Raw genomic sequence first — 6000 nt, forward strand, 5'->3', positions numbered from 1 at the left:
ATTGAGTTTACTGAATCATGTGTCTTGTTGTACACTTCTCGTAATCATCAGCTAATACACACTGCTGTAGTTTGTGTCTTTCTGTTAGACAAGCATCATCGGCTGCACTAATTCTAGTGTTGTGTGCGTTATGCGAGCTGCACTAGTTTGGTTGATGCACTAATTTGGCTGCACTTGTTCCCTGTCAAATTGGCCTATGTGGGTGTATGTGGCCTGCGTGCACGATGAAGAACAACCGGCAGGTAGTGGCGGCGGCGGGGATGGTTTTTTCTCGAGCGTGGAGGGGTGGGGACTGGGACCTACGATTACTTATCCACCCACCGGCTGGTAGGTTGCCGTTTGCTGCGTCCGTCAACACGCAGTGTCGCACCGGAACAGGGAGACCCAGGAAGAAACCTGATCCATCCACGAGTATCCTGTACCGGTCTGACGAAGTGGCTGAGCAGCAAATTAATGCGTGGGCCCTGCCCTGGAATACTTTGGCAATATGTTTGTCGCATACAGTGCGGAATACAGAAAACACATGCATCCCGAGAAGAGCCATCCAACGTGATTTCAGGATCAGCTGTGCTCAGGACCAGATGCGAATTTTCCCATTCAAATCCATTTATTACTGCGTATCTTTTCACAACCGTGTGTGACTTGAGTGTTGGAGTAATAATGCATCTATGGGATGCCATTAGCAGAGAGAGATTTCATCTAGATCACCTAATAAACATGAACAGAGAGGGTTTAGAGATCCTTTACACATCACGGGAGTCAACATGATCGCCTACTCGGTACAGGCGTGATGCAGGGGTGATGTAGTCAAAGCAGAGGTTCTCCTCGACGTCCTGATTCCTTCAGGACGCCACCGGGACTGGCCGGGGACGGCAGCGGCGGCTGGAGTAGGTCTTCCCGTCGCTGCAGCGCTCCCCCTGATCGGATGGGGTGAGAGAATATCGGGAGGGGAGTGAAACCATATGAGAATTATGATCGCGCAGGCTGCCAACCCTCTCCCGTACCCCCTTTTATCTAGCGCTGGCGACATGGGACCTAAATCATTAGTTAGTTTGGGTGCCCCCAATCAGGGCGCCTTAGTTGGGATAAAAAGCCCACGTACATTGGCGCGTGGGGACTTTTCATTATCGTTATCTTTCCCCTTTTTTCTGATAGAATAATAGATCTAACTGGCCTGTTTAAGCCGTCAGATCAACCAACATTCTCCCCCATGATCGTTAGGCTTAACTTCATTTGTCCATTCTACATAGGAATGATGTACCAAAGTGAGGTGTTACAACAGCTCCAAACGCCATAGAACCTTAACACTTATAGCACACCCGCCTATTTCGAAATGGAAAACTTTTTTGGTAATTGGGGAGTGGTTTATTTTAATGGTCCTCTTATTTCAGAATCATAAGGCTTCCAGTAGTCCCATGCCGGCAACATGCTCACGAAAAATACTGGGTGGTAAGCCTTTTGTTAGCGGATCCGCAAGCATATGCTTCGTTCTTATATGTTTAATATCAATTGTTTGATCCTGGATTCTATCTTTCACAACATGATACTTTATGTCAATGTGTCTGACAGCACTACTTGACCTGTTGTTACTCGTATAGAAAACTGCGGGTTCATTATCACATCACAATAAAATTGGTCTAGATATGCTGTCAACCACTTTAAGTCCTGAAATAAAATTCTTTAGCCATACAGCCTGCCCGGTGGCCTCATAACATGCTACAAATTATGCTTGCATCGTAGATCCAGCAGTTAACGTTTGTTTGGAGCTTTTCCACGATATAGCTCCTCCCGCGAGTGTGAATATATAACCTGACGTGTTAGAGTTGTGTCGAATATTGTGTACAAGGTAGGTTACAGTTGGACTTGTAGTTGTATTGTGTTTAGATAGGATAGGGAGTCGTGTCCTAGTAGGACACTTGTATCCTAGGCCTCTCATATATAGCGGGGCTAGACACACGATGTAACCTATGCCAACATAATAGCACAGGCGCGCAAGGGGGAGCCGGCGGCGTGTGCCGGCGCCCGAGTGGCCTGTAAAACAGCGGAGAACGTCGTACCTCTCTAGAGGCGACGGTTTCGTGTTAATATAGGCAGGGGCATATCCCTGATAAGCATACAAGGTTGTTGAGATTACATCTTGAGGTACAAGGAAAGTAGAGATAAGATATATATGAGGAGATTACAACCATATACTCTAACCAACCTAGACCGAAGCCTATCTCAACTAAACCGGTGCGTGGTGCGCCCCTTGGACCTGAATATTGCATGGTTTAACACCCTCCCATAATCACAACTTGGACAAGTTGAGATTACGCTTAAATTCTTCAAAACCTCTGGTGGGCAAAGCTTTAGTGAAGCCATCTGCAACTTGATCTTGAGACCGAATGAACCGAATATCCAGCTTTTTTTCTGCAACTCTTTCTCTGACAAAGTGAAAATCTATTTCGATATGTTTTGTTCTTGCATGAAATATTGGGTTAGCAGAAAGATAGGTGGCACCCAAATTGTCACACCATAAGCATGGAGCCTGTTTACTATGTATTCCAAGCTCCTTCAATAATGACTGAACCCAAATAATTTCTGCAGTAGCATTTGCTAGTGCTTTGTATTCTGCTTCTGTGCTGGATCTAGACACAATAGCTTGTTTCTTAGCACACCATGAGATTAAATTTGGACCAAAGAACACTGCAAAACCACCTGTTGAGCGTCTGTCATCAAGGCAACCTGCCCAATCAGAGTCAGAAAAGGCACTTACAAGTGTTGATGGTGACTTGGTGAAGGTGAGTCCAACACTGGAAGTGTTCTTGACATATCTAAGTATGCGTTTTGCAGCTGTCAGATGTACTGTAGTGGGTGCATGAAGGAACTAACATACTTTGTTCACAGCAAAGGAAATATCAGGCCTAGTCAGAGTTAAATATTGCAGTGCACCAACCATACTTCTGTACCTGGTGCTGTCCTCTTGATTCAAGAGTTTCCCTTCTGTTAAGGATAGTTTCTCAGAGCTGGATAGAGGTGTTGGAGCTGCCTTGCAGCCTTGCAACCCTGCTCTTGCTACAAGATCAATGGCATATTTTTCTTGAGACAAGTGAAGCTCATCCCCACTTCTTTTTACTTCAATGCCAAGGAAGTAGTGCAAGCCTCCTAGATCCTTAAGAGCAAACTCAGAGTTCAAATCCTTGAGCAGTGCTGAAATGGCTTCATCAGATGAGCTTGTGACAATAATGTCATCAACATATATGAGTACAAATATAGATGTATTTGACTTGTTGAAAATAAGCAGTGAGGTGTCAGACTTGGACGGAGCAAACCCAATTCCTTGAAGCTTTGAACTCAACTGAGAATACCATGCTCTAGGAGCTTGTTTTAATCCATATAGAGCCTTGTCAAGCTTGCATATGTGGAGGGGTTTTTGTCTGTTTTCAAACCCAGGAGGTTGTTTCATGAACACTTCCTCTTCCAGAACACCATGAAGAAACGCGTTCTGAACATCTAGCTGGCGTAGACTCCATCCTCTGGATACGGCAATAGACAAAACGAGACGAATAGTAGCAGCCTTTACTACAGGACTAAAAGTATCCTCATAATCTAGACCGTATGTTTGTTTAAAACCTTGTGCAACTAGTCTAGCCTTATAACGACCTATGGTGCCATCAGACTTCTTTTTAATTCTGAAGACCCATTTACAATCTATAACATTTTTACCTTTGCCTTGACGTGCTGGAACTAAGTGCCAAGTTTTGTTTTTGTGGAGCATCATGTATTCATCCTCCATAGCCTTCTGCCACTTTGGATCGCCTAGAGCTTCTGCAACAGTGTGGGATATCTGGTTCATGTGAAACACAAGCAAGTCCAAACTTTGCTAAAGACTTGTAATTTTTGGGTTGAGTTACTCCCCTCTGAAGCCTAGTGCGAGGTGGTGAAGAAGGATCCGCAGAAGATCTAGCGCCAGGAGCGGCTGCAGGCTCGCTGGGCGAGGACATGCATGCCGGATCTTGTATGGCCGGCGCACGTGGAGCTGAAGAAGAAGTCGCCGCAGAGGATCCCGGTCCAGCTGGGGGCGCATGATGGTGCAATGATTGCACCGGTGGGACGGGGACTGCAGCGTGATCCACACCGGAGTCAGCGCCCATATCCAGCCGTGATGGGCGCCGCACGTAGCATCGTGTGTCGGGACCAAACCGACCAGGTGCGGGGCCAGACACGGGGCCGGGCACGGAACCAGGTGCGGGCGACTGGAGTTGGCGCCGCGTGGCGCTGGTGGGTTGGCGCTGAGCGGCCACCGGGCGGTCCACCGAGCCGCTGGTGGCTTGTGGCGACGCGGGGCTCGAGGCGGATCGGCTTGGCGAGGAGGGCGCGGATCCCGCGGGGGCCAGGGCGGCAGACTGGCGCAGGAGCGATCCCGAGGCTGATGCGCCTGGATCCCGAGGGAGATCTGCTTCGATGCTGCTGCTGTTTTGTCCAGGAAGCATAAAATGATAATTTGGGCTGATTTCTTCACCATTTTCTGCACAATTTTTTTCTGTTGCATCACAAGACTCAAGACCATCATTAGTAAGAGGATTAGTCAACAATTGATCATCAGTGTCTAAAACATCCCCATTGTCATGCCCGGTGAGATGTGAAGGTAGAAGAAGAATCTCCTTTTGAAGAAGGGCTCCGGCGTTTGGATGAAGTTATGCAAAAGGGAAAACAGTTTCATCAAACACAACGTCACGGGAAATATAGACACGTCCAGTGGATACATCAAGACACTTTACACCCTTATGTTGTGGGCTATAGCCCAAGAAAACACACCGTTTTGATCTGAACATGAGTTTGCGGTTGTTGTATGGCCGAAGATTTGGCCAACACGCACACCCAAATACTCGTAGAGATGTGTAATCTGGTTTTGTATGAAGGAGACGTTCTACTGGAGATTCATTGTTGATGACTCTACTTGGCAACATGTTTATGAGGTGGACTGCGGTGAGAAATGCCTCATCCCAGAATTTCAAAGGCATAGAGGCAGCAGCAAGTAAGGCCAGGCCGACTTCAACTATATGCCTGTGCTTGCGCTCAGCTGATCCGTTTTGCTGGTGAGCATGGGGGCATGACACGTGGTGTGATATGCCAATTTGCTGAAAAAAGGAGTTGAGGTTGCGGTACTCCCCTCCCCAATCAGATTGGAGAGCTAGGATTTTGCAATCAAACTTTCTTTCTACTAGTGCTTGAAAGTTGTGAAAAACTTGAAAAACATCAGATTTCTTTTTGATGAGATAGATCCATGTGTACTTGGTATAGTCATCGATAAAACTTACGTAATAAGTGTGTCTGCCAACTGATTTTGGGGCAGGACCCCAAACATCGGAAAAAAATGAGCTCAAGAGGTTTGGTGGAGATGCTTGTAGACACAGGATAGGGTAATTGATGACTTTTAGCACACTGACATGAATCACAAATTGTTTCACGATCTCGCTCACCAACAAACGGGAGCTTATTCTTTTTAAGCAAGTGTTCAACTAAAGAAAAGGATGCATGCCCTAATCTATCATGCCACCGTGTTGAAGAGACTTTGGTGACACCATAGGCTTGTTTATTCAATCTCCTAAGCTCCGGAATCAACGGGTACATCCCTCGAACGCATCTACCTCGATACAGAATTTGCTTCGTGACCTGATCCTTGATCAAAAAGAAAGACAGATGAAACTCAAGGAATACATGATTGTCAATGGCAATGCGATGAACTGAAAGGAGATTTTTCGAAGCACTAGGGACATGCAAGATTTTTCTTAGACGAATATTTCTATGGGGGGTTTTAAGCACTGAATGACCAACGTGGCTAATGCTCATACCTTCTCCGTTGGCAGTATGAACTTGGTCTTGCCCACGGTACTTTTCACGAACTGTCACCTTTTCCATCTCGCTCGTGATGTGGTCAGTTGCGCCACTGTCCACATACCAGTTTGTATCAATGCCGTAGGAGCCATCAGCAGCACCTGCAACTTTCTCATCTTGTGA

This window comes from Triticum urartu, chromosome 3A (genome assembly GCF_056163025.1).
Source record: "Triticum urartu cultivar PI428250 chromosome 3A, HENAU_Tu73, whole genome shotgun sequence".
Lineage (NCBI taxonomy): Eukaryota > Viridiplantae > Streptophyta > Magnoliopsida > Poales > Poaceae > Triticum > Triticum urartu.